Below are 23,577 nucleotides of genomic sequence, written 5' to 3'. Positions count from 1 at the left end.
GACCTGTTCCCCCCCCCCCAGAAATGGTGACCGCCTGTCCTCTATGGAGGGACAGGTGGAAGTGAGGTAAATCCGCCGACGTTGGGCATCGTGGCGCTAGGCGGTCTTGCACCGCCGTGCAATTCCTCATTGGATAATATTGGGCCCTATGGAGTACAGTGGCCAATGGAGATGTACGCCGGCGGTGACGGTATGCACCGCCACGGACGTGATCGCCATTTTCTAACTCAATCCTCACTTGTTTCCTGACCAGCAATAGAAGAAGACCTACACTGCATGTGCTGCTGTGACCTGTGTCTTGAACCTACCATGGCCCGTGTTACCGGGGAAAGGGCTCCAGCCTTCACTTCGGAGGAGTTGGAGCGACTGGTGGATGGGGTCCTACCCCAGTACAGAGAGCTCTATTGGGCCTCCAGACCATCAGGTGAGTACACTTTGGGCACGATGCATGTGGCATGGATGCATGGAGATGTGTGTTAAAGCAGCATGTAAGGGTGGTGGGATTCTCTGTTGGCAGTGTACATGTTGTGAAATGGCCTATGTGTGTGCCAATGGTGATGGAATCGGGTATGGTGGGCCATGTGTGTGACAGGCTGGACTGTTAGTTTAATGGAGTTCTCCTGTATGTATTACCTCTGTAGGTCAGCGCCCATCAAAAGAAGGGATTATGGCGTGCCATCGCTAAGGACGTGCGGACCCTGGGGTCCATGGCAGGCGGAGCACCCACTATCAGAAACGGTGGGAGGACCTGAGACGCTAGGCACGGAAGACCGCAGAGGCCCAGCTAGGCATGGCCTCCCAATGAGGAAGGGGTGCCCGTCGGACCCTGACCCCCTGATGGCCCATATACTGGCAGTGGCCTACCCAGAGCTGGATGGGCGCTTGAGGGAATCACAGCAGCCACAAGGGGGTGAGTACAGTGTGTTTCCTTACATATTTTGGTTGGTGGTGTGGTATCCAGGTGGTGGTTGTGTGTTAGTGGGTGCCCCTAAGGCTAGGCCAGACATTGCAGCGTGGGTCATCTCTAGGGTAATGGTTGCATGGCAAATACAGGTAACCGAGCTTGTTAGTAGTCCCTTTCAGACAGGGCATCGTGGGTCCCAGGTGTGCTGCAGTTGGTGGTGTGTGCTCCTCATATTGCCTTGGTGACTAGCCATATCACTGGTAGTGCAATGCATAGTGCTTAGGCCTGTTCCCTGTGTGTGACGGTGATGTGCATGCCAAAAGTGGTGTTGGTGCAGTCATTGACCAAGTGTATCCTTTGTCTTCCCCCCTTTCTTGTTTTGTCATCCTGTCCTTGTATGCATTAGCATCATCTGGTGGAGGAGGAGGGGCACCAGCGACAGAGGGCGCTGCATCCCACAGAACCCTGGAGGCAGAGTCCACTGACGCCGAGGGAACCAGTGAGACGGAGGGCGAGGTGAGCACCACGGCGGAGACTGGAGGAGACAACAGACTCTGATGCCTCCTCCGATGGGAGCTCCCTGATGGTGGCGGACACCTCTGTGACCACCCCAGCTGCAGGTATTGTCACCACCCCCCTTACCAGCACCGCCCTCCCAGTAGCCCCTCAGTGAGTTGGCTGCGCCCGTTCACCCAGGAGGGTGGTCATCTCCTTCGCCCCAGGCACCTCAGGCCCTGCTTCAGTGAGCCCTGCTGCCCTGAGTGAGGAGGCTATTGACCTCCTGAGATCCATCTCTGTAGGGCAGTCAACCATTGTGAATGCCATCCAGGGGCTGGCATCCCAGAGCAGCAATGCAATGCATCGCTGTAGGGCATTCACAGTAGATTGGCGGCCCAACTCCTCTCTGATGACAGCCATTGTCCCTGCTTCTACCGTCCCCCCTCCAACTCCCACTTCCCACTCCTATTCTCCTCAACCCCAACCCATCCCAGGCACACATACAGATGAGCATGCACACAAGACAACACCCAAGACTGGCAGAGGCAAACCCAAGCACCACACTTTATCCCACAAGCACTCACGCAAACACCATGCAGTTGCAGACACGACAACACCCACTGCCTCCACTGTCTCCCCATCCTCCTCCTCCACCACCTTCCCCCAGTCACATCCACACTCACACCTGCATGCACTACATCAACATCCACTACCAGCATCACCACACCAAGCAGAACACACACCTCACTGGCAGACACCTCTACAACAGCCATGCACGCGTCCCATCTGTCCTCTCCCACCCTGTCTGTCCCTAATTTGGCAGAAGTTACCGCCGCCAGGGTCATAATGAGGGCCTATATGTTGTCGATTAAACTATGTAGTTGTATGATTGCTATTATTGTCAATAATTGGCACTTTACCAAATAATTTAAATTCCTACTGTATTATATGGGCACAAAGGAACCTTTTTTAAATGGAACACACTTCTTAGTGTGCAACACAATCTGTTTTTTTACACACATAAATTAGCCACCACTCTGCAGTGTATATCAAATGAACAATTACCAATATCAGCCTTCACATGTCCACATAATACCCATACTGCAATGGGTTCTCCCTTATCTTTGCAACACTGCACTCCTGCTGTGTGGACTCAGCAGTATCAGCCCCTGCTGCTTCAGCTCGCGCCTCCTCTTCCCTGCACATCGAGATGCAGTGGTATCCCCCCCTCCATTTGCTTGTCTTTCTCACATCTTGATCGAGACACGCTAAGCATTATGGGGTAACATGGTTTCTGCATGCTGTCGTTTCTGAAACACTGCATGCAAGAAAATTTTGAAAATACCTAAGTGTTCTGTTACGCTTCTATGCATTTTAATATCTTACTTTATCAGTATCTTTTCTAATTACTCCAGAAATGTAACATAATTTTATATAGGTTTTTTGACTGGATTACCATTCTACTTTTCCCAGTTAAAGATGGCCTATGTTACTTCCTCTTCTGCACTGTATAAAGAGAGTCCAATTGCATCCAGTTGCTTCACAATAAAAAAAATTTTAGCTTACGCGTCAAGAATTTTCAATTCTATTAAGGACACGGAGGTAAGGATAATACTTCTCTCTCTTTACTGCATAAATTAACAGGAGCCAATAACAGTAAAAACTACATCACCCATGAATCCCATGTCCATCATAGTCACATGCTTCAATCGCCAAACCACATAGACCCTTAAGAACCCATGTCACCATTTTGTTATCCTCTTCCTTTGCACACTGAGCTGAAACAAGAAAACAGAAAAATGTAACAAATTGAGTCCAACATGACTAATCCAAGAAGAAGGCAAAGTCCAACATTTTCTACCAAAGTCGGAACCAAACAACCACTTCCCAGGAATGGGACAAAATCTTAGATGATGACGAATCCGTCTTAACAGTGTACCGTATGTTCAACTCTGAATCTCCAAGGGCCCAAAGGGTATTTCATGAGTTTTTTTATAGTTTCCCATGAAATCTGAAAAAAACAGGCCATAAAAGCTGTATCAGCAACATCAGGAAATTATTCACAGAGGGTGGGCAATCAAATCATATCATAATCACAATTTTATAGGCATTAGGAATACTAAAACGTACTTATCCCTTAAGTAGTAAAAACTGTATATTGCCATCAGGGTGGGATAATCCCGCCTCCGTGTACTTAATAGAATTTAAAATTCTTGAGGCATAAACTAGAATTTTTTTTTATTCTATGTCAGAACTGGATGCTCTGATTATGCTTGTTCAAAGCTGTGCTATCACCACTGATGCCACATCCACCATTGGTTTGTATTAGAAAGACTCAAAAGTCAATTTGAAGGACTAGCCTGCTGCTTTCATAATGACCTCCAATGGGAATCCTAAAGAAAAGCATTTGGATGCTATAGCTCTTCAGGCGAATGTGTTCCAAAACTGGAAACATCAGTGCCAGCTTTGGATAACAAGCAGCGCATCCATCTAGACAAAGTAGCAGACATCACTGGTCTAATAGTTTTTTGCAATGCGATAAGCATCTGACCATCAGGATATATCCCAAATTTACTAGTGGCAACATCATAAGCCTTAGTGCATTGAACTACACATAACTTAAGGTTGATAGGGGAAACTGAATAGGAGACCATCCTAGTATTAATTTTTGTTGTCCTGGAAACTGAGAAAAATACCCCTTCCAGGAGGAAAGTTCTACCCGAAAGATCTAAAGCTTGAACATCTGATAATCTTTTGCAAAATATCAGACACAATAACATGTTCAATTTTGCTGATAACTGTTTACGTAAAAGGTATTTTATTATCCGGCCAATGATTCAGGAATTTGAGGACCACGTTAACGTTTCACAATGAAGAAGACCTGGCTTGGGGAGGTTTACACAGGCATATGCCCCTGAAAAGCGTGCATACAACAGGGTGTTCACCCACAGGCTTGCCCTCCACTGGAATATGTCCAGCAAAAATGGCTGATCTGTAGTTGTTAATAGGCCTATAGGCCATGCCGGAGTCCCCTAAGGAGGACAAACAAATAATCATGAAGCAAATATCCGACCTAGAGGGATTGGAATCCCTTTCATCACTCCAACAAACCCATCTTCTTCATGCCGAAGCATATCGTTTCAGGGTACTTGAAGCCCAGTCGTGGTTGATGTAAGCAGAAGCCTGTTGAGAAATGCGTGGCATCATCCATCTATTCCTGAAACCCTCCAGGCCACCACTCTGGGCTGGTCTGAGATTATCAAGGGATGTTGCAGACCCACTGGGTCCAGCAACAGGTTCTGACGAGATGGAATCAGGAGAGGAATGTCACACAACATCTCCAGCGCCATAGGGAACCATGGTTGGCCCTCCAGAGAGGAGTCACAAGAATGACCTGCACTTTCTGTCGCCTCACTTGGGAAAGGACTCTGGGGATCAAGCTGAATGGGGGAAAGGCATATCCCAGATGGGATGACCAATCCTGAAGGAAGGCATCTGATCAGTGTAGGGAAAGGTGCAGAAGACATTGTGACACAAAGGGTTAATTAGTCTGAGCAGTGTAGATGGGCGTGCTACATGCAGAAACCTGAACAGTATGTGGAAAAGCTCACGATGTCGCTTTCAAGCTTGTTTTCCAACATTCCACAGATAAAATTATCTGCAGTCTGCATGTGCAAGAAGCAGGAAGTGTGGGAGAGAGGCAGACAAAGGTTGCTCTAACCCTGAGAAAAAGAGTTCAAGAGAAGGCCAAAAAATAATGACTAGTGAGCATCAGGGCAGCCAAGGGACCTGTACTGATAACATGGCTAGAAAATGCGAGAAAAGAATAGAGTCCAAGCTTCAGGTTATTTAAGCACCGAAGCTCGGGTGGGGGAATTGAAGCTCGCAGATGGAGTTGTGCAAGCTGCCATCGCCCACATCGCTGCCTCCCTGGTTGTGCTGTTCTTAGGCTGCGATGATCGACGGGGAGAGAGACTCAAGGGAGCGGGAGAGGGCTTCCCAGCATTGTGGATAAAGTTAAGTTCCACCCAGGGATGAAAGGCCTTTGTTTCTCTGCTTTATTCTGATTGATCAACATACTAGCGCTATGTCTGTAATCTAATGTATTCTGCTCATTTATATCTGATTTCCTTGAATGTCTCAATGTGAATGTGATGCATTAGCTGAATATGCATTTCATAGGCAGTCAATTAATGTAGTTTCGTATAGTAAAGCTATATTTGGATTACTATATTGGTAAACTCTTTGCATACATATAAATAGATATTTTTATTGCTATTTTCATTCTACTCTGTTGGTGTGCCAAACACATATATATGTATATATATATATATATATATATATATATATATATTTCACTGATCATTCTATTAAAGCTAATCTGTGGGCATTATTGGTGTGTGGTCCTTCATTGAGCGTCCTTATTGGCTAATATCAATTGGTGGCAGCGGTGGGATATAAGTCAATAATGCCTCTTTGAGGGACGTAAGAAGAATGAGGCAGAGAGTGAAAGGCAGCACGGGGCAGAAGCCAGGTTCATTCCCGGGTGGTTAGCAACTGACCCGTTTTCTGGCGTAGCAGGACTCCTGAACCGGTGAGCAGCGACGGTTTTATGGGAAGCACTAGATGAGAAAGTGACTCCTCTTTTAGTGGAAGATGCAGTTGAGAGTGTGAAACTAAGAGGGGAAAAGCTGGAGCTGAAAGCAGAAGGACAAGTGGGATGGCTTTTTCTGTCTGCGCTCCATACTGTGTATAAGAAAAAATTAACTCAAGATGCAGAAATAAGAAAACTGCGGGATGAGGTTGCAGCCTTGGAACAGAAGCAGTTACTCATGAAAGAGACTATGGAAAGTGCAGTGACTCGTGGTGATCAAATGGAGGCAAGGTGCACCGCATTAGCAGTACGAGTAGCAAAGCAGAAGATTAGGCAGAAGCCTAAAGTACCCTCAGCTGTGCAAGTGAGGGCATTGGTACGTAAAGAAACCTGGGATCCCTATACCTGGGATGGGACAGTCTCTGATAATGATGATTGGGACTGGGAGGATGAAGTGGAAGTACGTGTAGCAGAACTAGGTGAAGTTCAAAGTGAGAAGGAAAGTGTATTGGAGGCTCGTCCCCTTGTGCAAAATAAATCAAAAGGAGTAAATGGTGGGCAAGTACAGAATTCTCGCTTAGTAAGAGACTATACACAAAGTGAGTTGTTGGAAATAACCCACATGTTTAGACAAGTGCCTGCAGAGCCTTTGTTCAAATGGCTAGTAAGATTGTGGGACACTGGAGCAGATGGTACATTTTTATCACCAACTGAACTCTTGAAAATGGGGTCAGTAACCACCCATGATATGCTAGGGCAATGGTTCCAAGGTGCACAGGGGCAACAAGCATTTTCTCTGATGATCTGGTTGATAGAAGGAGTGAAGCCATTGTATCCAACTGCTATGGATGTGGGAGAGAATTGGGGCCCTTGGCACACAATTTCAGAGGCAAATGAGCAATTATGAGAAATGGGAATGCAGAATGCAGTGTATTCCCAGCAATTTGCAGGACCTGATGTTGAACCTGTGACAGCAGAGATCAGGGCACGACTGATTAGGAATGCCCCTCCACATATGAAAGGTACCTTGTTAGCCATTCTAGGACCTGCTCAGGGAAGACCAGTGGGAGAAGTAGTATTATTAATGGCACAATTGGAAGGGCTTGACAGACAGAAATCAACAAGAGCTGTGGGGCAAGACAATAAATATAAGGGACGAGAGTCCACAATAAAAGTGACCAGACGACAAATATGGATAGATTTATTAAATGCTGGGGTGAAGAAAGAGGAAATAGATGGGAAGCCCACCCCTTATCTGCTTAATAAATGGAAAGCATTGCAGCATAGACAGAAAAAGGGGGCATTCGATGAAAAGCAGCCTTCATCACCACCAATGGAAGAGGCTGAGAAGGAAAAAGCGGAGTCAGGAAAAGATAGGAAGGTACCTGTCTCTGCTCTATATCCCGACTTGTCCAGCGATGGCTGGGAAGTCCCAGAACCCTTATGAAGGTCAGGCCAAACCCCGGGAATCAGAGCAGTGCAAGAGGAAAGCCCCGGGGACAGGCGGTCATATGTACCTCTTATTATTTATTGGCAAAAAGGAAAGCAACATGTTATGGCACTGCTTGATACAGGTGCAGAAGTAACTCTGCTAAATGGGAACCCTAAGAAGCTGCCAGGAAAAAGCGTGATTGTTAATCGTTATGGGGGTGCTGAGACAGAGGCTAAACCTGTTAGACTTAATTGACAGTTGGTAGAGGACCCCTGTTCACAGCAGAAGTATTAATGGCAGAAGTACCAGAATACATTATTGGCATGGATCTGTTACTAGGCAAAACTATAGAGACTCAATGGGGAACATTCACTTTTGGTGTGAGGTGCGTACACATAAAGAAATCTATGACAATCCGGATTGGGCATGCAAAGTGGAGTCCATTACATGTGCCTCCTCCAAAGGAGCCAGTATGCATCAACAGTGCAGAATACCTGGAGGTCACAAGGAGATTTCAGAAACTATTCAAGGGCTACTAGATGCAGGTGTGCTTAGGCCAGCCGTGAACCAATTTAATTCTCCTATATGGCCTGTAAAGAAACCGGATGATACATATAGAATGACTGTTGACTATCGACAGCTGAACAAAGTGGCCCCGCCCTTGGCAACCACAGTCCTATCCATCATCACGCTAGTTGAACAGTTGAGTAAAGATGTGGGGGAATGGCATGCTGTAATTGATGTAGCAAATGCCTTTTTCTCAATTGACATTGATGAGGCAAGTCAAGACCAATTTGCAATAAGCTGGCAAAACAGACAGTTCACGTTTAGAAAGCTGCCCCACAGGTATGTACATGGCCCCACATTGTGCCACGGACTAATAGCCAGAGATTTAGCCAACTTCTCGGCAGGGGACACCCGCCTTGCACATTACATTGATGACATCATGATTACTGGGGAAACCAAAGAACAGGTCTCAGACACACTGGAGAGGTTACTTGAGTACTTACAGCAGAGGGTATGGGCTATTAAACCTAAAAAGGTCCAAAGCCCTGCACAAGAGGTCAAATTCCTGGGCGCTATTTGGTCAGGACCAGTAAAAAGAATACCACAGAAAGCGATTGATACGGTACAGCAGCTAAAGGTTCCTACAACAAAGGCAGAAGCACAACGATTTATTGGCTTGATGGGATTTTGGAGACAACATATCCCTCACTTAGGATTAACACTGAGACCATTATATCAAGCTACACAAAAAAGCACGCTCTCTAATAGGTACCTGATCAGCAAGAGGCCTTTAAGGGGGCAAAAGATGCATTACAGAACTATTTTGCGTTAGGTCCTATCACAGAAGGAGACCCGTTTGAGTTGGAAATGAATGTACAGGATGATGTAGTGGTGTGGAGTCTATGACAAAGGCAAGGGAGAAAGAAGGTGCCACAAGGACTCTGGTCAAAGAGATTAACCCCATCCATGAGCAATTACACCCCGTTAGAGAAAGAACTAGCAGGAGCATATTGGGCATTAGTGGAAATGGAATGCATAACCCTGATGAAAAGAGTTCAAGAGAAGGCAAAAAAATAATGTCTAGTGAGCTACAGGGCAGCCTAGGGGCGTGTACTGATAACATAGCTAGAAAATGCGGGAAAAGAATAGAGTCCAAGCTTCAGGGTATTTAAGCACTGAAGCACTGGTGGGGGAATTGAAGCTCGCAGATGGAGTTGTGCAAGCTGCCATCGCCCACATCGCTGCCTCCCTGGTTGTTCTGTTCTTAGACTGCGACGCTCGAGGGGGAGAGAGGCTCGAGGGAGCGGGAGAGGGCTTCCCACCATTGTGGATAAAGTTAAGTTCCACTAAGGGATGAAAGGCCTTTGTTTCTCTGCTTTATTCTGATTGATCAACATACTAGCGCTATGTCTGTAATCTAATGTATTCTACTCATTTATATCTGATTTCCTTGAATGTCTCAATGTGAATGTGGTGCAGTAGCTGAATATGCATTTCACAGGCAGTCAATTAATGTACTTTCGTATAGTAAAGCTATATTTGGATTGCTATATTGGTAAACTCTTTGCATACATATAAATAGATATTTTTATTGCTATTTTCATTCTACTCTGTTGGTGTGCTAAACATATATATATATATATATATATATATATATATATATATATATATATATATATATATATTTCACTGATCATTCTATTAAAGCTAATCTGTGTGCATTATTGGTGTGTGGTCTGTCATTTAGCGTTCTTATTGACTTATATCGATTAGATCAGGTGTCAATCACCTGGATAAGACAGCATCTGTCACTACTGTTTCTGGTTCTGGGGGCCAACTGAAAAACAGGGACATCTGCTGGTTGAGAGGCTAGGCAAGTGGATCCAGGGAACAGGGACCTCATTTGCGGTTGTGTTTGAAGAAAAACTTTGGATGAAGTCTTCCATTGCTGAAGTCTCAGAGATGATGTAAGTGCCGGTCCGCACTAAGTGCTTCTCCCCAGGTAGATACTCTGCTATGACTGAAATCTGATGTTGGAGGCAAAGTGCCAAAAATCCTTGGCAATCTCTGCTATCAATCGAGATTTCGTTCCTCCCAGTCTTTTGACATTTTGAACCGCTGAGATGCTGTCCATCCTCAGCAAAATGCAACAGTCTGCCCACGAGGGGGAGAGACTTGTGATTGCGAAAGAATCTGCCAGAGGTTTCAGGCAGTTGATATGGGGCTGACGCTTGGTGTCCCACCAATGGCCCACCGTGGAAAGGGGTCCACACCTGTCTCAAAAAATACCTCAAATGTCCCAAGGACACTCTGGGAGCCTACAGGGAATCCCAGGTGTCCAAAGAGGAGATCTCAAAAATACAAACCAGAAAAAATAAGAGAGCATAAACCTATATCTGATAAAATTGTATAATGATGAATTTATTTAAATATTATAAATATGCTCAAACTCAACTAAAGCCAAAGAAATATGTAGCACACTGATAAGAAACCACAATATAAACCCTGGAAAAAGTGCAAAAGCTGAAACACAATAATCACATTCATGCTTGCTTCATTCATACCATATTAAAAAATGTATATGACAAGGACCCAACTGAATACATTAGGACCAACAAATATCCAGTCTAAGGCGCTACATATAATAACAACACCTGGCGGGCCACTCGGTCTCGCCAGGAAAAACACAACAAGATGATTCTCAAGTGTTGTCGTAGTCTACCAACTTGAACAAACCCAACAGTGGGGGTTCACAATATCTGTTGTATTCTCTTATTAGTCCAACTTTCTGATTTTTATTTCTTCTTTTTTTGTAAAGTATGTCCTTTGGTCCCTCCTCCTGTTAAACGAATGAATTAATTGTAATGTGAAGAAAGATGTCCATGTTGATCCCAACAAATGTCCTTGTCATGTATACTAGTGCCGACGTACGTTTCGGTGACAAGCAGCCCGACACGGGTCGCTCACCTTCTTCAGGGCACAAGACCTCAATATATACACAGTAATTCCAGGGAACATTTTAGTAGATACATGATGTATATTTTGTATATCAAAAGGGGCTGATAAAGTTGATGGCAGTAGTCTCCAGTCAGCTGGATCACTTTTCTTGCGGTGAATTTGCCTAGAGTACCTTGTGCTTGTGACGATGCACAGAACGAGAGGCCATGTACTGCACTACAGTTTGAACACGATGAGGAGCCTCTGTTTAAATACACAATGCAACCATGTCCTCGCGTCGGAGCATGCGGGAAAAAAACGGGGCTACTGCCGGCTACATATCCTCCAAAATAGGGAGCTCACCGAGCTCCCCAATACAGATAACCCTTAGAGGGTCCCGCCCGTCCACATCTGTCTCCCCAGCTCCATCTGCTGGCATTTGATTATAGTATTATGTCCAGGGATCTGCAAAAAATTGCTCTGCCATTCCAGACGTCCATGTGGTCTAGTCACCAATTCATTTCTCTCATGGCTTCCGCTGAAAGACAAACCTTGCCTGAGTATGACAAACCCTTCTGCAGGTCTGGAATTGTTAATCTCTGCAGAGCCCTGTAAAGGAGGGGCCCCGGAAAGATGGCCTGGACGGAGGATGCTAGGAGCTATTGATCTCAACTATGTGCCTAAAGCACATCTCAACTCCTTCTTTACACTCAAAATTTTCTAGGATGGAAGAATCATTTGAGACAACACCAAATCTATCCAAAATACCAAGAATTCCATCTGTTCGGAGGGGGTCAGACAGGATTTGGGTTGGTTAATGACAAATCCCAAATCTTGGAGGTGGTGAATTGTCCAGGACAACTGTAGCATGACTGTCAGGGGATCTTGAGCTAGAAGAATCAAGTTGTCGAGGTAAACAATTAGCCTTACGCCCTTGGTTCGAAGTGTCTCCACAATGGTCCCTATCAACTTGGTGAAACATCATGGAGCTGAAGAAAGGCTGAAGTGAAGGACTTTGAGCTTGTAGCAACGGCCTACCCAATAGAATTGAAGGAATCGACGGTCAGGGGCGAAGATGGGGATAGTTAGGTATACATCTTTCAAGTCCACAGGGACCATCCAGTCGTTCTCTTGAAGTGTGCGTCGAAGGAGGCCTCCTTCTTGAAGTGCCTGTAAACTATCCATGCACTGAAATCCTTCAAATTTAACGTCAAGCAAGAACCTCCGCCTCTGTTGCTGACTAGATAGTGCTGACAAAACCTCCAGGGTGAGGGAAAGAACAGCATATGGCGTCCTTCTGAAGGAGGGATTGGATTTCTTCTGACATAACCGCTTGCTCTTGTAGGGAACAATACAGTTCCTGAGAAGGAAGCGGTTGAACGGGGGGACTGTAAAGATCCAATTTGTACCCTTGGACAGATTTCAGAACCCACGCATCCTGGGTCAGGAGTTTCAAATTGTGTACAAATAGACTTGTACCCCCCCCAAAAAATTATTTTGGAAAAAGGGAAGATTCTTATATCAATATCCCAAATCTTGGGAGTTTCCTTGTTGCACCCCGGTGTAGATCTGGGGAAATGTTGGCACCCCCACATTTTCGGGGTGGGGTAAAAGGTATTGCTTGTTGCCTGCTCATGTCCTCTTCCATGGGCATGGTAGAAATTATCTTGTTTGGTACCCTCGTAGAAACCATGGCTTGACAATTGGCCCTATATCATCCGCCCCTGCCAAAAAGGTTGTTACGAAAGACCTTTTATTAATGAAAGGTGCACTTTCTCCAAGATATCATGGGCCCCATTATGACTTTGGTGGTCTTTTCGGAAGACCGCCGCGGTGGGGACTGCCTAAAGACTGCCATGTTGGTGGTAATCAAACCACCGCAAAACAACTCACACCGTGAAGACTGCCAAAAACCAGCCACAAATCCGACACTGCCAGTACATTGGAGGGCGGGAAAGAGGTGGTTCTACCACCAGCGCCGACATGGCGGAAAACCATTAGCGGTGCGAACCGCCACGCTCAGAACCCACCACTGTCAGAACACAACACCACATTGGATGGTATGAATATCCAACACCTGACACACATACACACACCAGACACACCTACTCACTGCATCATATAACACACCCCTACACAAACCACAATCCTTTGCAACAAAATCAATGCACACATACACAGAGAGCAACCAAATACACACCTATAGCACCGTTACAGCATAGGCACAGATACACATCCCACCCAGCACACACAACACAACTGCACTACTAACACAAAACACACATAACGACCACACATACACACCACAAGCCTCCATCACCCACTAAGCACCACCTACACCCCATCAATCACCACACACTGCACTCCTACACACACAACCCACTCACAACTAAACCACCACCATGTCCCCACAAAAGCACCCACGATTCACAGACAACGAGTTGAGGGTAATGGTGGATGAAATTGTCAGGGTGGCGCCATAACTGTTTGGAACACAGGTCCAGCAAACCTCAATTGGCTGGAAAATGGAGTTGTGGTAGAGAATAATCAACAGGGTCAACTCAGTAGGCAACCATCCACGCACAAGGGAGGACATCCGGAAGAGGTGGAACGACCTCAGGGGGAAGGTGGATTCCATGGCAATGAGACATCAGATTGCCGTGCATAGGACTGGCGGTGGGCCCCCACAATTCACATCTTGGGAGGAGAAGGTCTTGAACATTCTGTATCCCGAGGGCCTGACTGGAATACCAGGTGGACTGGACTCTGGCAAGCAAACACAACCTCCATGTCAAACAACTGTCTTGCACTGCATGCTTCCTCACCACCAAATACTCCCCAATGTACTGCATGTCTCACTACACTTCCCACCTATCCACTTAATGCCCCTCTCCTACATGCCACACCTACACCCGGCCCAAATGCCCACAGAGCCCTTGGCAAAGGGACGCCTAGCAGGGGCTAAAACTAACACTACAACTCCCACAATGCACAAGCCCATCTACCTGAATACCTGGAATGTGCACATCACATCACATTCCTTGCATGAATGCCTATTGGACTAGCCATACTAACTAGATGCCATGACAGAGGAGGACTACATAGCAATGACAGCAATGAAATGGAACAACACAATGCCAAACAAGGCTAAACACAGCTGCAGCACTCTGACTAATACAACTGACCACCAATCAGGATCCACAATCCAGAAGGTCAGCCACCATGATTTGGAATGACAGATGGTAGACTCCATGCACATGCACAGCATGCACAGGCAGCTGAGTAACACTTGCAGATTCCCATACCCTCCATCCACTGGGACGCCATGCTGCTATGTCCAGCCTTCTACCACTCACAACTGCCAGGGCTGAATAGTCACTAGCTAACAGTGCAGAACAGTCATGTGAACTGTCAGTCTCTGCCAGTACCCATTCACACAGCCAGATGTACTAAACCTGAGTGACACCTACCTAAATGGAGTATGGAACACGTCACACACCTCTACCCAACACCACTGGTACGCAGGGCAGCATCTGCAATTGTCATTGCAGGGACTCATGTCATGCCACTGTATGCATATAAGAAAGAATGAACCAAACACATCTTCTATATGTAACTCCCTCACTCACTCCATCCACAGGTACCCCTGCCAGTGCCACCATGGAGAGGATACCAGAGACTACCAGACCACCACAGAATGAAGGCCTCAGTAAGGACAACACGTCTGGATGTCTGGACACTAACAACCTACCTGGCCCATCTGGCACACCTGGTCAGTCTACCACTCCCTTGCCTCCCCCTGCCCACAACAATCCCCCCAAATCCTGTCGCCGCAACATCACAGCCTACCCTTTATCCACAAACCTGTGTCCCAAGGACAGATCAATCTATTGTGTGCCCCACAGTACAGGGACCTGAGTCGACCCCTCACACCCCAGACAATGAAGGCCCTGAGAACACTAGCAGTGGGCACACTGTGCCAGGGGCACAGGCACATGGGGACAGGGGGCATGGGAGAGAAGCTGTGGGCCTGAGGATGGGGACTCTCCTGACCAGGCTACTATCTCCTAAATCCGAGGGGGACATACCAACAATCCCAGGACAAGATGGGCCAGATCATAACCATGTTGGGAGAAAACAAATGGCTGCAGAGGGAATATCACCAGGAGGTCATGGTTATGCAGCAGCGGCAGGCCCACAATGCCACCATCGCCTCATTACAGTGGTACTGAGGGATATCAACACCACCATGAGTGCTTCCCTCACCCACCAGCAGGCCCCTTCCGCGAGCAACATAACATCAAACCCATCAACATTAGCGGTAGCCAGCAGAATGGAGGCCCTGCCAGGAGAACCACAGGCCTCAGACACCCATCCCTCTGTAGCTGATGATCACCCCGCAAACGTGGACATCCATTCCAGCTGGAGAAAATGGCAAGACCACTCCCACTGCCAGGAAGTGAGCTTCACCTGATTTGTCTCCCTTGTGTGCCACTGAGACATACTGTTGACTGTTCAATGACATAACTCTATCTTCCCATTGGCAATGGGACACTGGACCTGTGAAACCAACAGCTGTTCCATCTACTCTGATGATTTAATCTACCATGACCCCACTCATCACCTCTTGGACAACTTGTGCACCATATATGTTTGTCACCATTTCAATAAATGTACAATAATCACAAATGGAACACAGCTACTGTATAAGTGTCTTTATTACAACACCAACAAAAGTCATGATTGACAACTGTGAGATGACTATGCACACCCACATTCAACAGGCAGAGTAATGGACAGGAGAGGGAGGTATCCTCAGCAGGGGAGACATTACTTAAAATATGTTCCAGGACACACGTCAGACAGCCCACAATCCTGAGCCACATACGATAATAGTCAGAATGCAAACCTGCAAAAAGACAATTAGAGAGTACTATCAGGATGAAAGGCATCAAGTCACATAAAGCACATATGCAGCATTTAGAGGTCATCCTCAGTGTACATTACCACCTAACCAGGGTCCAACCAGAGTGAACCTATACAACACAAGTCACAGAATATTCAGCATGTAGCACAGTAGTTTGCATCGTTCATGTACACCTCTTTATTCTCTAATCATTCAGCAATGGCAAGTGACCATAAATGCCCAAGGCATAGGTAGCAGAGGCACATGTATCCTTAACACAGTCAGTAGGTGAAATGATATGACTACAGAACAATGCAGCACACATTGCTTATAACTGGTCTGTACAATGGAGATTAAAATCAAGGACACTTCAGTGGGTATTCTTGTTACATATGAGTAAATGTTACTGTGCACATAACATACAGTCTGCTCCCCCAGCACACACACAGGGATAGGAACACATCACACCTCCACTGATGAGTTAACTCTGGAGGACTTATGTCAGCATGTCATATGGACATTCAACACTTGCCTGAACAAAATCACCATATCTCAATGTCACTGGAAGTACTGATTGATAAGCTCAGTCCTAGAGTCGGCTGCACCCTCCTCATCCCTTGCCATGCCAGCATAACCAGCCACTGGTCCTGCTGCCTCACCCTCATCAGCTAGCAATGGTATCTGGTGTCTCAGGGCTAGATTGTGGAGCATGCAGCAGGCTACTACTATCTGGCATATCTTTTGAGTTGAGTAGAAGAGGGCACCTCCAGATAGGTCCAGGCACCTGAATCTGGTTTCAGGAGGCCAAATGTCCTTTTTATTACATGCTCTGTCCTCCTGTGGGCCTCATTGAAATGGACTTCCCCATCTGTGGCAGTGTACCTTACTGGTGTCAGCAGCCAGGGAAGGTTAGGATAGCCAAAGTCACCTGTGTGAACAAATGTAGGACCTTTTACATAACAGGTACAGCGACATGGAAGAATATGATGACATGCAACTACAATAAACCACATTCACATGGAAACATACCAAGGAGCCAGGCCCTCTCTGTGTGGAGTCGTCCCATCATGTGTGGGACATTAATGTTTCTCAAAATGAAGGAGTCATGGATAGATCCAGGAAACTTCGCTGTGACCTGTGGGATGCACTGGTCTGCCAGACACACCAGCTGAACATTAAGGAAGTGGTAGTTTTTCCTGTTTCTATTCACCTGTTCATTGGCACTGGGAGGCACCAGAGCTTTATGGATGCCATCAATGGCCCCTATCACATAAGGGATGTGTCCCATATCATAAACGTTTGCCTTCACATGGGCCAAATCTGCACATTGGGGGAATCTGATGTAGCTGTCCATGTGTTTCAAGAATGCACACAGTACATCCTTCAACACTAGACTGAACATTGGCTGTGACATCCCTGCTGCCAAACCCACTGTATTCTGAAACAAGCCTGTGGCAATAAAATGCAGCACTGACAGGACTTGTACTGTGGGAGGGATGGAATCGGGATTGCGTATGGCTGGTAACAGATCAGGTTCCAACGGTGTACATAGATCCATTATGGCTTGACAATTCAGACGATAGGCGGTTGTCTCATTCACCTCATTGCATCAAATCTAGGTAGAGGGGAAAGAATGTACATTGAGAGAAGGAATTTACACGTCAGGTAAACATTCCTAAATTAACACACACCTAACACTGTCGGCCAGGAGTGGCACTGCAGACATATACAAAAATGGGCATGCTGATTCACTTTGGACACCAGTCTTGTAGCACAATGCTGAACGTGTAGGTCGTTTAGGACACATGTCACTTGTCAGCACTACCATGATGGCACAACATAGGCTTACTCCCCAATTTGTCATAATATGTATATAGTGTTCATAAATTGGCACATCAATGCATGAGATGTGCACAAAATGGCAGCCGCCTGTCTTGTAGCACTGGACAGGTGAAAGTGACCTAACTCCACTGGCGTATGTCGTCATGGCGGTAGGCGGTCGCTACCAGTTTCTCATTATTTAACATTGCTGCCTATGAGGGATTGGGACCAATAGCGATGACCGCCGGCGGTGACGGTCCTGTATGGGGCGGCTGTGACCACCATTTTCTTTAGCCTTTTTCACTTGACTCCTGACACTGTTGCCAGCAAGACCTCCACAACCTGAGCTGCTGTGTTCTCTCTCTGCCACGTCCTGCAGGTGATAGGGCCCCATCCTTCACACCAGAAGAGTTGGAGAAGCTTGTGGACGGGGTCTTATCCCTGTATGAACAGTTATATGGGGCACCAGAGGAACAGGTGAGCCCAAAGCCATAGTCATGTGTGGTAGGGGTGCATGTGACAGCGTATGTGGTAAGAGTACTGGTGAGGGAGTACAGATGGCAGCAGTGGGCATGATGTGAAGGCGTGTGGGCAGTGAGGATGGATATGTGTGGGCACTTGGTGAGTCTGAAGTGTCTAGGCCTCTCCTGTTAGGAAGGTGCGAGAGTAAATGACTTTCTCCTTTTGTTTGTGTCATCCATGCAGGTGAACGCCCATCAGAAGAAAGGGATCTGGCGTACCATCACCGAGAAAGTGCGGACCCTGGGGGTCCATAGCCGGCAGAACACCCATTGTCGCAAGCGGTGGGAGGACCTGAGACGCTGGGCATGGAAGACCACAGAGGCCCAGCTGGGGATGTCCTTCCAATGAGGGAGGGGTGCCCGTCGGACCATGACCCCCCCAATTGCCACCTTACTGGCGATGGCCTACCCTGAGGTGGATGGGCGTTTGAGGGCAGCACAGCAGCCATAAGGGGATAAGTACTGACTGTAACCTGAGACTTGCATACAGTATATGGGATTAGCTGCCTCACTGTAGCTATACTGAAAATGTAGTCAATGCTACATGAAAATAGACTTAGGAGTAATAGGTAGTTACCACCCGGCCTGAGCATTACTTGTAGATGTGTCTTGATGGTTTGCTGTTAGTGGATGTACTTGTCCCATATCCAGCATTCTCTATGTCTGCATTGTGGAGATGGTCTAATCAGATTGTCACATGTGTGACTCCATCCTGCCTTTACTATGGATGTGAGCTTGTGTACCACCCTAGACATTGATTATTACCTCCTCCATCCCTCAGCATTTGGGCATTTGTGGTTCAAGATGTCAGTCCACTCCTATCTGTATGGCCTAGCTGTATATGCAAAATTGTGACTCTACTTTCACCATAGGTTCTTTAGTCATCCTGAACAGGTAATGGTGTCGACTTCATGTGAGTCAGCAAGTACATTTCCAACACATATGGCTTGTGTATGACTGGACTAATGGCTTGCCAGTTGTATGCCCATATATTGGTAATCTGCTATTTATTGGATATGTCACAGTTTGAAAGGGAGGCTTATACGTAATGTAGCTTAGAAATGGTCTGATTACAATCATCATGCATTTCTAAGTGCTTGAATTGTGGGGATGAAACCTTAAACACAGTGGGGTTGTACTAGATGTGGTAAGTGCCTGGACAGACCCCTTCATTCACAAGGTGAAATGTAAAATCCATGTTTACCAATGCCCTAGCTGTTACAGTGCTACATACCTTATTATTTGCCCACATCATGTACCAATTGTTACTTGGGGGCACATCTGATGAAGTGTGAACATGTTAGCTAGCCTTGGCCTAGCTGAAGTGGGTGATTAGGACAGGATTGGGTATGGGATATGGTGATGTAAGATGTATGTTGCATTTCCACTGGTGAGACAGCCCTGTTGTAGTAGTTTGATGTGTTGTCAGTGCCAATGCGCGGCTGTTGGTCCATTTACGCATATTGCACCCATGTATTGAGTGTCAATTATGTGTGTTATTAGGATTTAGGTACAGGTATTCACTAATGAGGAATGGTGTGATTGAGGGTGGTGTTCTGATATTGTGAATTCCTACTGGTGGAAATGCATGTGTGGTGGGTTTGTCTGTGGACCATGATGTCATATGTGTGTTCCTGATGTTCATCAGTTGTGACACTGCACTCAGTGAATTGGTATAGATGTGTTATATGTGTACTATAGGCCACTGTAGATGCACTTAGATGTGTGGTCAGTAGAGATAGATATGTAATTGTTGTTTGGAGACATTCCTCTGCAATTGGTTTAGACTAATCACATGCCTGTACCCATGACTTGTAATGTACCCATAACATGTCACCTGTATGGATGTTCTAGTTGTAGTGGTTCAGTCAGTCATTAGTGAGAAATTACCAATATTGTATAGGGTGTTACGGCAGCCATGTGATATGACAGACAGGTGGTGTGTGAGTGTGGAGGTATTCGCTGTCATGGATATCTCACAAAGGATATGGTCTGCTCAGCTGTTGTAACTGTACAGGCTTGGTGTGTTAGGTTAAACCAGCTGCAGTTCCAATAGGTGATAGGAGTAAGGAGAGGTCTTATGTGAATTCAAGTATACATTTGTACTTCACCCAGGGCATGATGTGCATGCAGACATGGCTATGGTGGTGATCATGTGGATAACTTCAGTGGTGCAGACTTACTTGTATGAATGTGTGGGTGTGAGAGTTGCACACAGTGGTGGGTATTGGTGACATGATGTGACATGATGTAGGACATATGTATTGTCACCTGATATTGCCTAGGCAGGATACGTACAGTGATAGATGTGCATGCTTACAATTGTGTATGTGAGGTATGTGTGTATCTCCCTCCTTCCTTTTCTCTCTCTATTTGTGTGCATCAGCAGGTGAAGGAGAAGGGGCACAGGTGAGTTGGGATGCTGCAGGTCATGGGACCTGGAGTGCTGCTACCAACAACAGCAAGGCACCCAGTGGCACTGAGGGCAAGGGGAGTGCTACTGGGAAGACCGGATCTTCACCCTCATCCTCGGAATCCTCCTCCAGTGGACACTCCCTGGCAGTGGCGGACCCTTCTGGGACCACCCCAGAACCATCAATGTCCACCCCCCCTTACTTCCATCGCCCTCCCTGTAGCTACCCACCCAGCTCCCTGTGCCCACTCGCTCAGGAGGGTGGCCATCTCCTTCACCGCAGGCACCTCTGCCCCTACCCCATTAAGCCCTGATGCCCTCATTGAGGAGGCTATTGACCTCCTGAGGTCAATCTCTGTGGGTCGGTTGACCATTTTGAATGCCATCCAGGGACTGGCAGCTCAAGTCCAGCAGATCAATGCGTTCCTGGAGGGCACTCACGGTGCTCTGGCTGGCCTACAGAGATCCTTTCAGGCTCTGGCCTCCACCCAAATGACAGCCAGTCGCCCTTTGTCTATCATCCCCCATCCACCTACCTCTGCCCAAACCCAGCCAAAGCACACAGATACACAAACATGCATCTCCTCAACAGCCAAAAGTACCACTGACAAACACAAGCACCACATGACCCACCACCAGCATGCACACAAACAACACCCACCTACAAACACACCAAAATCCACCTGCACGACTCCTCCACAGTTGCGGCTCGCGGCAAGCAGGAGGGGCAAGGCGGCACGAGGGGAGGGAATAAAAATTAAATTAAAAAAAAAAACCACTTACTTTCATTGTCTGCTCCATCCGCTCCTCTGCTGGCTGCAGGCACAGGCTCCCAATAAATTATGGCACTGTAACGTGGGATTTATCTCAGATACTTCGAGCCCAATTAACTTGTTAACTGACTGTACAAGGATCATGAGACTCTGTATGAACTGTTCTTAAGAATATTTGGAGAGCCTTGAGAAAGCCCCAGGTATAACTGCCCCTCTTTCTTTGGCGCTTGTTCATCTTCCTTGAATCTCACATGAATCCTTATTCTTCTTAAATTCAAAATAAACTTCCACTGGATGTTACAAATCGAATGGATGTATTATTCTAGATTTGAACTGTGAAAAGCAAGAAATGATTTAACCATCTCTTTTATGGGCTTACCTACATTTCGATTTCACAGGCTCCTAGCCTGCCCTTCGGCCAATCCTGATGCTGCTCAAAGCAGGGTCAGGATTGTCTGGGAGCGCCCAGGAAGACTAGGAGCCTGTGCAGGCTCTCTCCAGCCCGGCAACTGTGCTGCTGGGCTGCAGAGAGCCTATTGCGCATGTGTGTTTGGCCTACCCGAGATGGCCGCCCAAACATACATGCGCACTGTGGTGGTCGTCACAGCCTATGGCCCTGCCCCTTTTACCAAAAAACAATAATAAACACAGTTTATTATCGTTTTTTTGTAAAAGGTTTGCAGCTGCTGATGGGGGGCCCTAATGCCCTAATGGAAGAATCACCCCTGCTCCCCCACCACCCCTTCCTTCACAGACGCTACTCCAGACATACCTGCACCCACCACACCAACTTTGACAGATCCAGCCACAACTCCTATCTCACCCAGTCAGCACAATAGCAGATCTGCAGACATCCTACCCATTCATCACATCCACAGCCACCACAACCACTGACATACCCACATGTAGCACATCTACCATACCTGCAGTCACAACCCCAAAAGACAGTCACCTATCCAGCATGGCATCCCCCAGCACCTCCTCCACCCTCCTCCCAAAACACATAAATGCTCACACTCACCCACCTAACAGCCATCCACCACCCAGAAGCATTCATTGCACGCACTTGCACCCAAGACATCCACACCAACACCTCCTACAACCACTCCCTCTACCTTCACTCCCAAACCCTTTTGCCATGACCGCCCCGTGTGTCTAAAAGGCCTTTTTCTCGCTGAGGTTTCCTTATTCCCTACTCCACTCCTACCACAAGATACCCCCCAAATGTTCTGTGTCCCTCCCTAAGTCCAGCCCTTCCACCTCCAAGTCCTCCCCTGTCCTCCTGCTAGTACTCGTGCCCCTCCCCTGCCAAGAAGTCAACACCTCCCAAGCCGAAGGACCCCTCTCCCAAGCCCAAACCCAAAGACCCCCTCCCAAACCCAAACTCCCCCTCCGATCCCCCCAACTCCTGAGGTGCCTGCCTGCCCCCTTGATGCCCCTACTCCATGGAGATCATTTGGGGGTCAGGAGTCAAGTTGGGGCACACAGAGGTGCCATTTGTGCCTTTTTTATTAAATTGGACTGCTAAATGGGCTAAAATATGTATATAGTTATTTATTATATTAAAAAACTGGACATTATTTTTAATACAGCTGGCCCAACCTGTTGTTGGCTTCGATGGTAACATACTTGTCTTGCCTTTCTTTCAACATGGCTGTATGGAATTTGCCACCTTTGGTTTGTTTGTGTGTGACGTGTGTGTGTGTGGGTTGTGCTAGCTGTAGTGTCTGGCCTTCATGTGTGTGTGGCCCTGGTTTTTGTGCTGCTGTGATGGCTATGTATCATGTGTAGGATATGGTTGTGTTTTAGGTACATGCCTGTGTGTTGATAAATTGTGTATTGTTTGTGTTGAGACATGCAATGGTGTTGTGTGTGGTTGTTTGTGCATCCCTGTGTGTGTTGATGGATATAACAGACTCATTCTGTGTTGTGTTAGCGTGGTATGACGTATATTTCATTGAATGACTGTGTGATTGTGTACACTGTATGTCAGGTGTTATTACATGTTGTAGTATGCATGTGTGTCATGTGGAGGTGTGTATTGAAATCGCTTGATGAAGCATTTGTGTAGTTACGGTTGTGGTGCCAGTGTGTGTGTCAGTACTGTTGTGTCCAACTGTGCCGGTGCTGTGTATTGTCTGTCTTGCGAGTGTGTGTTGGCCGTGGTGTGTGTAGCATGGGTGTGCGGGGGTGTGCGAGTGTGTGCGTATGGGTGTGTGGCTACGTGTGTATGTCACCGTTGTCTGCCGCCACGGATGTGTGTGTGTTGTG

The sequence above is a fragment of the Pleurodeles waltl genome, chromosome 12, assembly GCF_031143425.1.
Source record: "Pleurodeles waltl isolate 20211129_DDA chromosome 12, aPleWal1.hap1.20221129, whole genome shotgun sequence".
NCBI classification, from domain to species: domain Eukaryota; kingdom Metazoa; phylum Chordata; class Amphibia; order Caudata; family Salamandridae; genus Pleurodeles; species Pleurodeles waltl.
Note: the sequence above shows the minus strand (reverse complement) of the source record.